We start from the raw sequence: 13381 nt of genomic DNA, 5'->3' as shown, positions 1-13381 counted from the left end.
CAGAGACTGAGGGCACACCTGCTGGGATTCATGTGAGCACTGGGTGTGCAATAGAGATCGCAGAGACTGAGGGCACACCTGCTGGGATTTGTGTGAGCACTGGGTGTGCAATAGAGATCGCAGAGACTGAGGGCACACCTGCTGGGATTTGTGTGAGCACTGGGTGTGCAATAGAGAGCCCAGAGACTGAGGACACACCTGCTGGGATTCATGTGAGCACTGGGTGTGCAATAGAGATCGCAGAGACTGAGGGCACACCTGCTGGGATTCGTGTGAATGCTGTCCTAGAACTCGGCACATTCTTGTCTCGTGCAATCTCTTTGACAAGAGGTGGATTTAATCCTTCTCATAAGCAGACGGTAAATACACGGGTGAGGAAATGACCCCTCCATTACGTGTCCCATGGCCACTCGGTACATTCTCTCTCTGCCACATCCTGCCTACTACTTCCTACTCTCGCGTCTCAGTCACACACACCAAAGACAGCCTTGAGTTCCCAAGTGCGCGTCTCTGCTGAGCTACGTGCCTCTGTGTTGTAGCATTTGTCATTACTGTGAGAAATAATTATTTCTTCACTGGAACAAATACAAGAAAAAATAAACCAACTAAACAACTAAGCTGTGTCTGAGGTCCTAGAGATGTTTCTCACACATTTTCTGGGTAAATATACTGTGTATAGAACTTCAATAGAAGGACCTGAAGTTACTCTACCTGCGAAAGAGAAAAATTCAGGTAGGCGATGTGATGGCTGTCTCCAAGTGTTTGAAGAACTGTCGTGCTGAACCAACGGACACATTCTTTGTAACTTCAGAGAGTGGGACCCAAACAAACGGGGAAAGTTCCAGAAGGCAGATTTCACAGCAGCGTGAAGAAATGGTGAGACCAGTTAAAAAATGAAGTGTCTGGTCAAAAAGTGAGCCAACAAAGACAGAATAATCACCTGTCAGGGCATTCTGGCCAGGACTCTTGTCCACTTCGCGGGATTCTCTGCATCTGGGAAGGCACTTGACAGTGGTCTGAACTGACCTCAAGCAAAGAGCACTGGGTTATGAAAAAACTACCTCTCCATCGACCTCTGACTAAACAAGGAACACAGGCAGACAAGGAAATCTCCACGCTGCTCCCCGCCCCCAGGCAAACTCTCCCCACCCAACCCTGCCTCAGTCACATCCATACAAATGCATTCTGCCCGCTAAGCGACCACTGTGTGCTGGGCTTCAGGATGTACTGAGGTAGCTCAGCGGAGACCAAACATATGTAGACTGAAGCAATGAACACGCGCACAGCATGCGGTTGTATTAGGTGGCATAAGTAATGTAGAGAGGACCTACAGGATGTGAAGTTGCGCATTATGAGCAAACGCTATCCCTTTTTATTGAAAGGACTTGAGCATCTGCAGATCTGGGTGTCCTGGACAGCAGGAACCGTTTCCTGGCGGGTCCCAAAGGATCGCTAGTCACTGGGTAATACAATTCTCTGACATGGTTCTTCTCTTACTGCCCTGGATCGCTGGCACGGTCGGGTCAGGACATCCATTTCACAGAAAGGGTGGAAATTAGCAATTCCTAAAGAGGATCCAAAGATGAACCTAATACTTGGCTTCTGGCATTCAAAACAGAGCGGTGCAGAAATTCCAATTATTTTTCAAATGCTTTCTTCTTTCCCTTCTGCAATCCAATTCGCAGGGCTTACTGTCATTATCTGTTTGCTTATTTTATGAGATGTTGATATAAGGATTCGGGGTTTATGGGAGTAGGGTGTCACCATAGGGCAAGTGAAGGAAAAGCTCGCTCCCTTCTGCTCCCGGGGGAGTATATAAAGAAGAGAGGGTAGGCGGTAGAGAGGAGGCAGACTCCAGCTCCCTGTCAGTGAGCCACGTGGCCAGGGCCAGCCTGCTCCACAGATCAAGTTCCAGCTCAACCAGAGCTACACGGAGAAACCCTGTCTGGGGGGAAAAAAATATTAAAAGAACTATCTATATCTGACCCCTCCTCAAACCTGGTGAGCAGCCAAACTTCTCCAACCCCTACCACATCCATGAAGACAAACCACAGCCTCTGTTTTCATTGGTTGTCTTAAGAAACAGACCATATTTTTCCTAGAAAGGTCTTGCCTTGCTCACGGACTGTTTGAATCTGATGCTCTCAACCATGGTGGACCCTGACCTGGTTAGGCGTCTTCTTCCTCTTCCAGATGATCACGACAGCCTTTGTAGGTCCTCTGCTACCTCTTCCCCCTCCTCCCCGCAGGTGTGTAACGTCTGGAGACTGGTCTTCAGTTGTGGGGACAAAGCCAACACTCTGAGAAGGGCAGACATCGCAAGCTACCAAGTGCCTTGTTACAGATTTCTCCAGTTTACAGAAGCTGAGCTTGTGCTGGTTTGCATGTCGTGTGTTGAGCCAGGAGCCTCCCCCCACCCCACCAGGACAGCTGGAATGAGCAGACCTACTCTCCCGTACCATTTCTCACTGTTGTTCTCAGCGGTCTACACGGGGCTTTGGCTAGGTGGCGCCTTTACCATTAAGAGTCACTAGATTTAAGGCAGGTGGTAGTGGTGCATGCCTTTAGCCTTTAACCCCAGCACTCGGGAAGCAGAGACAGGTAGATCTCTGTGAGTTGTAGGCCAGCCTTGTCTACAGAGTGAGTTCAGGTCAGCCAGGACTATACAAAGAAACCCTGTGTCAAAAGACAAAAACAAACAATAACATTAGATTTAAATTGATTATATTTTAACTGCCTCCCAAAGAAACTGTTTTCCTGTTAGCCACGTGTTGTTTTTAATTTTGTCTCTAATGTTCTATTTTATCAGTCAAGACTTGGAAGCCAGATGGTGGGGTGAAAACCTGCTGGCTTAGACAGGCAGAGAAAGCACCCCACTGCTTCATCCTTTGCCGTCACCCCAGAAAGAGCCTTTCTCCTACGCTGTCTCAAACCAAAGCTCCTCCAACCGATCTCCCTCTCTTCTGCTTCCTGTGTGTCTCTCTCCCTTGTCCTCCCAACTTCCCCTTACTCTCTATGGTTCTTTCCTGTCAACTGGCTGCTTGTTCAGCCTCTGAACCTACGGCTGGTTTTATTTAACCCTGTTTACAACATTCAAGCAGAAAGTTCCTGGATTAAAGGTGTGTGCCAAGTCTGAGCCACAACATAACTCGGAGCAGGTTTTTCCAGAAAACAACACAATCTCAGTGTTCGCAGTGTGATCAAATATCCCACAACAGCTATTGTAGGCAATCGTTCCTTTATTTTCTGTCTATAGAATCAGTGCATTTCACACAATGGAATTATATATATGATTCTTAGTGACAAATTCCTTCTACTTGCCAACAGTTTTAAAGATTATTTTCAATTACATATTTGGATGGGTGTCTATATGTGGATATACATATATACATATACATACATACATATAAATTCAGGTATCCTCAGAGGCCAAATGCATCAGATCCCTTGTGTTGTGAGGAGGAGCACGGGCCCTTTGTTCCATCCCGCCCGGCTAGCTTATACCCAAAATAACCACACAGAAATTGTATTAATTAAATTACTGCCTAGCCCATTACCTCTAGCCTCTCATTGGCTAACTCTCACATCTTGATTAACCCATTTCCATTAACGTGTATTGCCACCTGACTGTGGCTTACCGGCCTGAATCTAACCAGCGTCCATCTCGGGCAGGAGAATCATGGCCTCTGCCACACTTCCCTTCTTCCCAGCATTCTGTTCTGTCTGCTCCGCCCACTTAAGGGGCTGCCCTATCAAAAGGCCAAGGCAGTCTCTTCATTCAACCAATGAAAGCAACACACAAACAGAAGAACCTCTTACACCACCCCTGGAGCTGGAGTTACAAGCTGTTCTATGCTACTTGCCATGTGTCCTAGGAACTAAATGACAGTCCTCGGCAAGAGCAGTGCGTGCCTTTAATTGGCTGGGCTTTCTTTCAGCCCCACACTTCCGTATTCTCAAGGATTGTTCATAATGCTCCATGTATCAGTGTCTATCTGAAGTCAACCTAGGAATGGTGAGGACCGCACATGTCGATGAAAAAGATGAGCCAGATCTGAGACGTTACTCATACAATTTACAAGGGATTAGACACACAATTCTAAGCTGAAACTATTTTCTTGTTTCCTCTATTCTGACACTTTTCCAAAAAGTGCGTGTGCTGGTGAGTTCTAGCTTGACACAACCTGAACTCACGTGGCAGTCTCAACTAAGGAGTTATCTAGATCAGGCGTGGAACCACACACCTGTAATCCCCAGCACTCAGGATGGAGAGGCAGGTGGACCTCTGTAAATCTGAAGGCAGCCCGGTCTACAAAGCAAGTACCAGGGCTATACAGAGAAACCCTGTCTTGAGAAACAAAAGAGGCAAAAAGAGTCTTGATGTAGTCTCAGCATTATAGATGATTATGAAAACCATTTGCAAAGTGACCGAATAAATGGGCAAAATTTTTGTGTGTGCATGTGTTCATGTGGAGAACGCACATGTATGACCAAGTGTGCATGCTTGCACGTGTGCAGGTCTGTAGCATTCTTCAGAAGCCATCCACTCAGGATTCTGAAGCAGAGTCTGTCACTGAGATGAGCTAACCAGCAAGCTCCCAGGGAGCCCCGTCTTCTCTCTCCCCTGTGCTGGGATTATAAGCACAGGCCAGCAACACAGGCTTCTGACGTTGGTTCCGGGGATCAGACTCCCATCTCTGTCACATACTTAACTTGTTAAACTATCTCTCCAGTCCCTAAAATTGTGTTTTTAAATGTTTAAAGAATTCCAAATTTAAAAGGGAAAGATCTGTCATTTTTTTTCATGAGATGCACACACAAAACCCACTTAGATGTTCAATGTCAATAACTCATAGATAATGCTGTGTATTAAAAAAACAGATTATCATTCTAGAAGGTAATTAAATTTTGCTTTGGCCCAGCATCCCACCTCTGGGACTTTATTGCAAGGAAATAAGTCATGCATGTTAAGCCACGGTATAGCAGGGATCAAATGATAACAAAGCAAGTGACAACTGTGTGTTAAAATGACTTGACGAAGCCATCTGTGACTTTGTATGGTCACCTAAAAATTAAAATAAAAAGTTTATCCGTTGGGATGTCCTTAATGTTTAACAATAGGGAGTTGCTTAAATAGTGAGTCACCCTTTGAACAGTATGCATCTTAGCTGAATATCTAACAAAATGAAACGCTCATTAAATGTGTTACATGAAAAGAAATCAAGTTATAAAACAAGGTGTGACTCAGTCGAGGCTCCCAAGAACTAGGCCAGAGTGATGGGGTTTGAGCGTCAGCTGGGTAGCCGTGGTTGAGTAACCTAGTCTCCCTGTAGCTCAGTTTCATCATCCATAAAATGGGGCTAATGCCCATCTCTCTTTCCTAGGGTTGCGGTAAAAATGTCAAGTTAAGATATACAAGGTATTCAGACAAGCACCTGCCACACAGAAGGCACTATCTAAGAGCTAGCTCTTGTTGACACCCTAGTTTTTGTGGCTAATGAATTAAGTCAACTTTTAAGCTAATTTGAGAAGCAAAGGTGGGAAGGAGAATCATTCAGGCCAAAAAAAAAAAAAAAAAAGCCACACCCAAGCATTCCACAGGGCTGCTCCCAGGAGGTCATCACCCCAGCCGCCAAGGACTGACCCCATGGCTCACACTGCCAAGTCTTTGGACGCAGGACATTGCATACTGCCTCATAACAGCTGTCTCCTCCTCGACTGGAAACCGGATGCAGCTGCCCTAGCTGCTGTGCCTGGCCACAGTGGCCTCTGCGTCATCCCTGGGACTCTGAGTCAACAGCTCCGGAATCGAAGTCCAGAGAGGATGCATCTGCTCGGCTGCACCAGGTCTGTAGGCTCCCCTGTAAGAGCGGTCATATAAAAACAGCATCACGGAAGTCCAGTGGACTCAGCGAGCAGATTTACACACTGGGCAACAACAACGAAAAAAGATAGAAATGATCCCTTGATGGTTTAAAAATATTATTAAAAATTGAACAGACATTTATACTCAGAGAAAGAAAACTACACAGATATACTTCAAAATGTCAAGGGTCAATTCTAAATTAATCACTATGGTTGACCTAAATTTTTATTTATTATTATTGTACCTGTGTGCACATGTATGTATGATGCATGCTTGTGCCTGTGGGCTCACCTCTGCCACAGGGGGGTTCTGGGAATTGATCTCATGTCATCGGGTTTGCATGGTAAGCACGCTTACCCACAGACCCATCTCAACAGTGCTGATTTGAACGTTTTCATTTCTGTCTGTGACTAGCTGAATTTTCTATAAACTAGAAAGAGCCTTTTCTTTTTAAAAGCAAAACTGGACAATATCGGGTCTCTATTTCTGCAAGAGAATTAAGTCTTTAGCCATGAACTAGGGAGGAAAGGCTAGCCTCAGCTGAACCGTTAGCCCAGAGTGTGGTCAGTGGGCCGGTGCTGGCAGCTGATTCAGGGCGTGCTGAAATACAGGGTCTCACATAACAAAAGGGAAGGAGGCCTTCTCCAGAGAGGCAACAGACTTGACAGTGTGAAGCCAGATGATGTAACATTGTATGGCTATGAGCCTCGAGATGTTTCCACATTTGGAAGAAGGTAACACCATTAGCAGAACAGATTGCTGGAACAGGATCCAGTTTTAAGGGAAAAAGATAAATCTGGTTTTACATGGGAGGTTTTAAAACTTGAATGGGGCTCGGCGTCAGCACTGGACGTGTAAGTTGGAAATCTAAGGCCGAGGGATGATGGGAGCCACAGAAGCAGATGTAGGTGCTCATAGAGTATATATATATATATATATATGAACTAAGACAAGAAACTGAAGCAGGCTGTCTTGGTGATACCTGTGTAGAGAAAAGACAGAAAGAAAAGCAGAAAGTTGGCAGACCAAACATTTGAGGAAGGAGAATAAGAGAAGACATTAATCTTACATTAAAAGGACAGTCGTCATCATTAGACAATTCAAAAGTTTCTGACCTTTTTTGGTAAAGTTTTAATGAAAAATTTGCTATTTGTGCAATGTTGCAAATCAAACAAGGCCACAGTGTATCTTTGTTTGATTCACTCATTGGGCAAACATTTCCTTAGCACTTACTGTGAGACAAGTCCTCTCCTGGGTATCGGGTTTGGAGCAGGCAAAGCTCTTGCCTTGCCCCATGGGAACTGGGTCCCATTCTAAAGGGGAGGCAGCAAACAGGTGAAGAAGCATGCTGTGTGTGAGATGGTGGCAGAGATCGCTAAAGGAGATGAGAGGGCGCACGTGCTTTAAAAGAAGCAGCCGAGAGACTCCACCGAGGTGACCAGATCCAAGGAAAAGAGGAAGCCACTCATGAACACTGATGAAGAAGAGACCCTGCGACTGTGGGGGACTGAGTGACCAAGGGGGTAGGAAGAGAGACAGGGCTGAGAAGGAAAGGCCCTGTGAGGACTATGAGCACGGAAGTGGCGTTTTCCAGCTTGGATTTTAATGTCGCAAGTGCTGTTGTTAAGAGCATTCTAAGGAGGAGTGGGACGACAAGAGCCTTTAATCCCAGCACCCAGGAGGCAGAGGTATGTGGGTTTCTTTAAGTGAGTTTGAGGCCAGCCTGCTCTACTCAGTGAGCTCCAGCCAGGGCTATATTGTGAGACACGGTCTCAAACAAAAAGAAAAAGAATACACTACAAAGCCAAGTCAGATGATGCTATCGCAACGATTTCAGAAAGAAGGAGGACCTTTGACCGCTTTTATCTTAACAGAGAACCCCATGCTTGTTTTTCTTCTAGTATATCCCCATGAAGTGAGGTGGGAGGGAGGGGAGAAGGGAAAAAGAGTGAGGAGCTCGTACCTCTAGTTACATAATTCCACGTATGGTTACAGGTGCCTCTGGGCACACAGAATACATCTTCTAAATTATCACGGCTTCAGGAAAATAACTAAAAATAAAACCCCAAAAGCCAGTTATCACCACTGTGTTGAAATTTATATTTAGGCCAAGGCAATAATAATAGAACCTGGCAATTTTTTTTATAGACATGAGCATTATTGTTGAAATGCATAGTAACTAAATAATGACTGGTTCCGAAAGGTGTAATTGTAAACCTTCCCTCTGTCTGTGTTGTAATTAGAACAAAAATAAAAGTGAATCTACAGAGCTGCGCGCAGGTCTGAGTCACATCAGGACGTATAATTTGCTTTTCTTACCCATCTGAGACCAAAGGCTCCCACGATTTGCTAAAGATTAAACACGCGGACAGCTTAGTGAAGTTAAGTGTTGATTGGGAGCAGAGCTGTCAGCAGCCCGTGCCCTGGCTTTACATCTTGGAGCCTCACTACGGAGCCATTCAGGCCCTGAGGGTCTTACAGATGGTGAGGCTGAGTCCACTCCCACCAGAGACGGAGACAGAGTCCTCACCTGTTGTAATAGGAGTGGTGGGGCTGCGTCCCCCAGCACCCTGGCTGCCTGGCTAGCTTATGCCCCGAAATAACAACACACAAACTGTATTCATTTAAACACTGCTTGGCCCATTTCTATCTAACCTCTTCTAGGCTAATTCTCACATATTAATTTAGCCCATTTCTAATCATCTGTGTAGCACCGCTAGGTGCACTTACTGGGAAGATTCTAGTCTACATCCATCCTGGGTTGGAGCTTCATCGCGTGTGCCTCAGAGAGCAGCTATGGAGTCTGTCTGAGGAGTCTTACCTCACTTCCTCTTCCTCCCAGCATTCTGTTCTGTTTACTCCTCCCACCTATGTTTTAACCTATCAGGGCCAAGCAGTTTCTTTATTGCTTAACCAATGAAATCAACAGATTGATATATGACACTCCCACATCACTCACCTTTTAGTCAACAGCTTTTCAGACCTTTCCATCCTGTGTTCCAGTCCACAGATGGAACCCAGGGGAAACTGGGAATTTCCCAGGTTAGCAAGACCCCAGGAGGAAAAACAGCCATGAGAAACTTCCAGCCTGGAAGTCTTAGGAGAAACACCGTTGCTCCCACTTAAAGCCGGGGGAGAAAAAAAAAAAACAAACAAACAAGAAACAAGTGTGTTTTGCGTCAGCCTGGGCGGGTCGCCATTCCTGCTGACTTTGGTGGTCTGTGCTCCCCCTTCGCATGTCTGCTGGTCTGCTTTTCTGGCAGTTCCGCCGGAGGGGGGCGGGCAGGCAGGAAGAAGAGCACTTGCAATACTTGGCTAAGAGTTGGAGAGGCTGGGGGACTCTTCAGGGGCGTCCCGCAGTAGCCAAGGCCCTGGGGTCCATTCCAGCACCACAGGTTCACAGCTGTCTGTAACTCCGGTTCCTGGGGCTGCATACGGACCTCCTCAGGGTTCTACACACACGTGATACGCATACTTGGACATATATACACTCACACCTAAAACAAATACACATTTTAAAAACAAATTAAGTTGGAAGAAGGAATCTTGGGCCGTTACCTTAGTTTAGGCTTTGGTGTCTCTTTCCATTTCAATTTTTTGCATGATTTTGTCAAAAAGTCCCTAAGAAAACCTCAACTAGAGCGATGACATCATCTCGGAACTGGAATATAAGGCTTTATTATACTTCATTAATTTCAGTGGCTGATTTTCCTAATTGACATGAAACGTCAGATGTTTTAAAAGTCGCATGTGCGCACGCGGGTGCACACACACACACACACACACACACACACACACACACACAAAGGAAATAGATGGGCCATGAATGAGAGGAGAGGAAACACAGCCACCAGAGACAGGGAAAATCACAGAAGAGGAAACGCAGCCACCAGAGACAGGGAAACCACCCCCCTCACTAGCAATTAAAGAGATGCACGTTGAAACAAGCAAGTATTATCTCTCATCTAGCAAATGAATTAATATGAGCAGTGAGAATGACTGGCGAGGCTGTGAGGAGACAGGTGTTTTCATATATCTTAGAAATATAAATCACTACCATCTTCCTAAAGAGGTCTCCAGCCCATAGAGAGATTAATCCTAATTCCAGCCATGGTAGTGCAAGCCTGTAATCCCAACTCTCAGAGGGTTGAGGCGGGACTACAGCAAGTTTAGGGGTAGCCTGGGCTACCAAGCAGACACCAAGCCAGCCAGCTCTCCATAGCAAGACATTGTCTTTTTGTTTTTGTTTTTTGTTTTTTTTTATTGAGAATAAGAAAAAAAAAGTTTCCGCCTCCTCCCAGCCTCCCATTTCCCTCCTCCTCCCCCCACTCTTCTCCCCCTCCCCCCTCTCTTCTCCCCCTCCCCCCACTCCTCCCCCCCTCCCTCNCTAATCCAAAGAGCATTCATGGTTCCCTGCCCTGTGGAAAGTCCAAGGTCCTCCCCCCTCCGTCCATGTCTAGGAAGGTGAACATCCAAACTGGCTAGGCTCCCACCAAGCCGGAACATGAAGTAGGATCAGAACCCCTTGCCATTGACCTTGGCTTCTCATCAGTCCTCATTGTTCGCCATGATGAGAAAGTCCGGTTTTATCCCATGCTGTTTCAGTCACAGTCCAGCTGGCTTTGGTGAGCTCCCAATAGATCAGCCCCACTGTCTCAGTGGGTGGGAAGACATTGTCTTAAACACACACGCAGAGTCCCCAGAATCAGAATAATAATATCTTTAAAAATAAAAATAATTGACCAGAAATGTGGCTCTGCACTGAAGAGCCCTTGATTGCTCTTGCGGAGAACACAGGTTCGATTCCCAGCACCTGCATGGTGGTTCACAACCGGCAAATGCTGTCCCGAAGGACCTGTCTCCTCTTCTGACCTCCGCTGGACCAGTCACTCAAATGGTGCTCAGACACCCTTGCAGGCAAAACACTATACACAGAAAATAAAATAAATAAAACTTATAAAGTAACTAAATAAACTACAAATGAGACGGCAATAAATGTACTGAAAAGGAGCAGCAGAATTGAAATCACGCTGAGGAAGAAGGAAGTCTCAGTTTTCTCCCCGTCACCGCGCCAGTGCGGGTTCAAGGCTGCCTGAAACTGGAAGCAAGAACAGGACCAGGGCGAAGAGCTCCCTGGGAAGCTAAACGGAACACTGGGGGAGAAGAATTCCCTGCTAGAGTCCACTGTCAAAGTCAGGCTCCCTCTCCTTTTTCTGTCTCACACCCCCTCCTGAGGTAACCTAGGGCCACCCAGGAGCAGGGTCACAGATGCCTGACTCTGAGAACCAGGCAGTTGCTGAGAAGAAAGCCTAGTCGGGGACTGGGGACGGTAACTGTTTCAGAACTGGAAAACGGGCTGATGTGGGCAGAGTCTACGGCACATCCCAGGTGGACTTGTCGCCAGAGAAGGCCTGGCCTAGAGTCCTAGGCTTGTGAGTCTCTACACTTTGGAGTTATTTAAAGCTAAACGTTTCAGAAGATTGCTTCTTTGTTATTGAGTAGTGGCCGATGATGGAGATTCCCAGGTGGCGGGTTCCTTGCTCTCTGCTTACTGAAGAGGAAAACAATAGAACAGATTGGGACAAGCCTAAAGGTGGAGCTCATCTTCGGGCAGATGATATAAACAGGTTTCCACTGACGATATAAACAGGGTGCCACTCGGTCCTGAGGTCTGAGGCCTGGCTACTGAGCAAGTTGTCTTCGGGTTTTACTTGCATAGCTCATAAAATCAGCTTGGAAAGCCTTATATTCTCTCTCACATTTTCCGATTTTCATCTTTTCTCAGATTTGTTTTTTAATTGTTTAAGTGCGCGCGCGCACGACAGACATGGATGCGGGGAATTGAACTTCCGTCTCCTGAAAGAGCAGCACACCCACTTAACCTATGAGCCATTTCTCTAGTCCTTACCGTAAACTTGATCAATGGCAAGGCATGTGATTTGGGGTGTATAATACCTATTGACATTGTTTAAAGTTAAACTGCTAGATCACTCATACGTGACCAAAAGATTGCAAATACCATGCAGATCTTCACTGACCATGGTATGCTCTGAAAAATATCTAAAATCCAGCCGGTGAGATGGCTCTGCAGACAAAGGCACTGCCACCAAGTCTGACGACCCGAGTTTGATTCCAGGGATCCACATCGCGGAAGCAGAGAAGAGATCCCCACGACCCATCCTTTGACACAGGGCATAGCTTGGGCCGCACTCTCTCTCCCGTGTGTGTGTGTGTGTGTGTGTGTGTTTGTGTATGATATATGCGCATGCGTGTGCAGGTCCGTAAGGGTGTCAACTGTGTCCTCTCCCACTCCCCACCTCGGCCCTTGAGACGCAGTCCCTCCCTCAGCTGAAAGCTCTTGGGAATTCTGGGATTACAGCACACATAGCCATGCTCTCTTTGTGGGTGACGGGGACTCCCTCCCACGCAGATCCGGTCAGCCAGACGAGCAGTTCCTACCCACTAAACTATTGCAGCCCCCAGCTCCTTTTTTTGTTTTGTTGTTTTTTGAGACAGGGTTTCTCTGTAGCTTTGGAGCCTGCCCTGGAACTAGCTCTTGTAGACCAGGCTGGCGTGGAACTCACAGAGATCCACCTGCCTCTGCCTCCCAAGTGCTGAGATTAAAGGCGGGCACCACCACCACCCAGCTACAGCCCCCAACTCTTTTACTACCACAAATTCCACATCATCTTCTTTTCTCCTTGGATTCATGTTTATATTCCAATTTCGCAACGGATTATAACTTATTGTATCATATTTTGATGCTTGAAATACATTACTGAAAATTCTATCACAATTTTTTACAATATGCATACAAATTGAAATAGTCTCTGGTTCTGTAATTGCTCTCATTTTTCTGTGTATGTAGTTACTATTATTAGTAATAACTAATGTATATAGTTAGTATATAAATAAATTTGATCAATCGGCATAAATAGCATATTTAGCTATAAAGCGATGGTGGTGTGATGTGGGAGTGATTTCTTATTAATAAAGAAACTGCCTAGGCCCCTTGATAGGCCAACCCTTAGGTGGGTGGAGTAAACAGAACAGAATGCTGGGGAAAAAAGCTGAGTCAGGGAGTGCCATGATTCTCCCACGCCATGCAGATGCAGGTTAAGATCTTCTCTGGGAAACCACCTCGTGGGCTACACAGATTATTAGAAATGGGTTAGATTAATATGTAAGAGCTAGCCAATAAGAGGCTACAGATAACGGGCCAGGCAGTGTTTAAAAGAATACAGTTTCCGTGTAATTATTTCGGGGCATAAGCTAGCCGTGTGGGCGGCTGGACTGTCAGAACGCAGCCCTGCCCTGCTGCTCCCACAACAGTGGTGCGTGCCTTTAATCTGAGCACTCAAGAGGTAGAAACAGCCTGGTCTACAGGGTGAGTTCCAGGACAGCCAGGGCTACATAGAGAAACCGGTCTCAAAAAAACAAAAGCCAACCAATAGAATATTTAAATAATATTAGTAAATGAACATATTTACTATTTTAAATAGTATATTTTAAATA

At 46.0% G+C, this 13381-nt stretch overlaps 2 long non-coding RNA genes across 3 annotated transcripts in view; one reads left to right on the top strand and one right to left on the bottom strand.

Annotated features, from left to right (window-relative positions):
- Positions 1-1351: 1351 nt before the first annotated feature.
- The window catches only part of LOC126500140 (uncharacterized), a 14214-nt gene continuing 2184 nt past the window's right edge, over positions 1352-13381 (bottom strand). Inside the window, exons 2-6 of one of the 2 annotated variants that reach the window (XR_007591255.1) lie at positions 8597-9363; positions 7830-7917; positions 5645-5861; positions 2166-2676; positions 1352-1945 (exon numbers count right to left, since the gene is read on the bottom strand). This is a non-coding gene — a long non-coding RNA (uncharacterized lncRNA). Of the gene's footprint in view, positions 1946-2165; positions 2677-3229; positions 5862-7829; positions 7918-8596; positions 9364-13381 lie in introns of those variants that run through there. The other variant, XR_007591254.1, reaches the window with a different exon arrangement.
- The window catches only part of LOC126500141 (uncharacterized), a 25097-nt gene continuing 18569 nt past the window's right edge, over positions 6854-13381 (top strand). Inside the window, exon 1 of the long non-coding RNA XR_007591257.1 lies at positions 6854-7554. This is a non-coding gene — a long non-coding RNA (uncharacterized lncRNA). The remainder of the gene's footprint in view (positions 7555-13381) is intronic.

Source organism: Alexandromys fortis, unplaced genomic scaffold, assembly GCF_014885135.2.
Source record: "Alexandromys fortis isolate MF-2015 unplaced genomic scaffold, M_Fortis_MF-2015_v1.1 scaffold_38, whole genome shotgun sequence".
NCBI lineage: Eukaryota > Metazoa > Chordata > Mammalia > Rodentia > Cricetidae > Alexandromys > Alexandromys fortis.
Note: the sequence above shows the minus strand (reverse complement) of the source record. Positions and strands in the feature narration are given on the sequence as shown.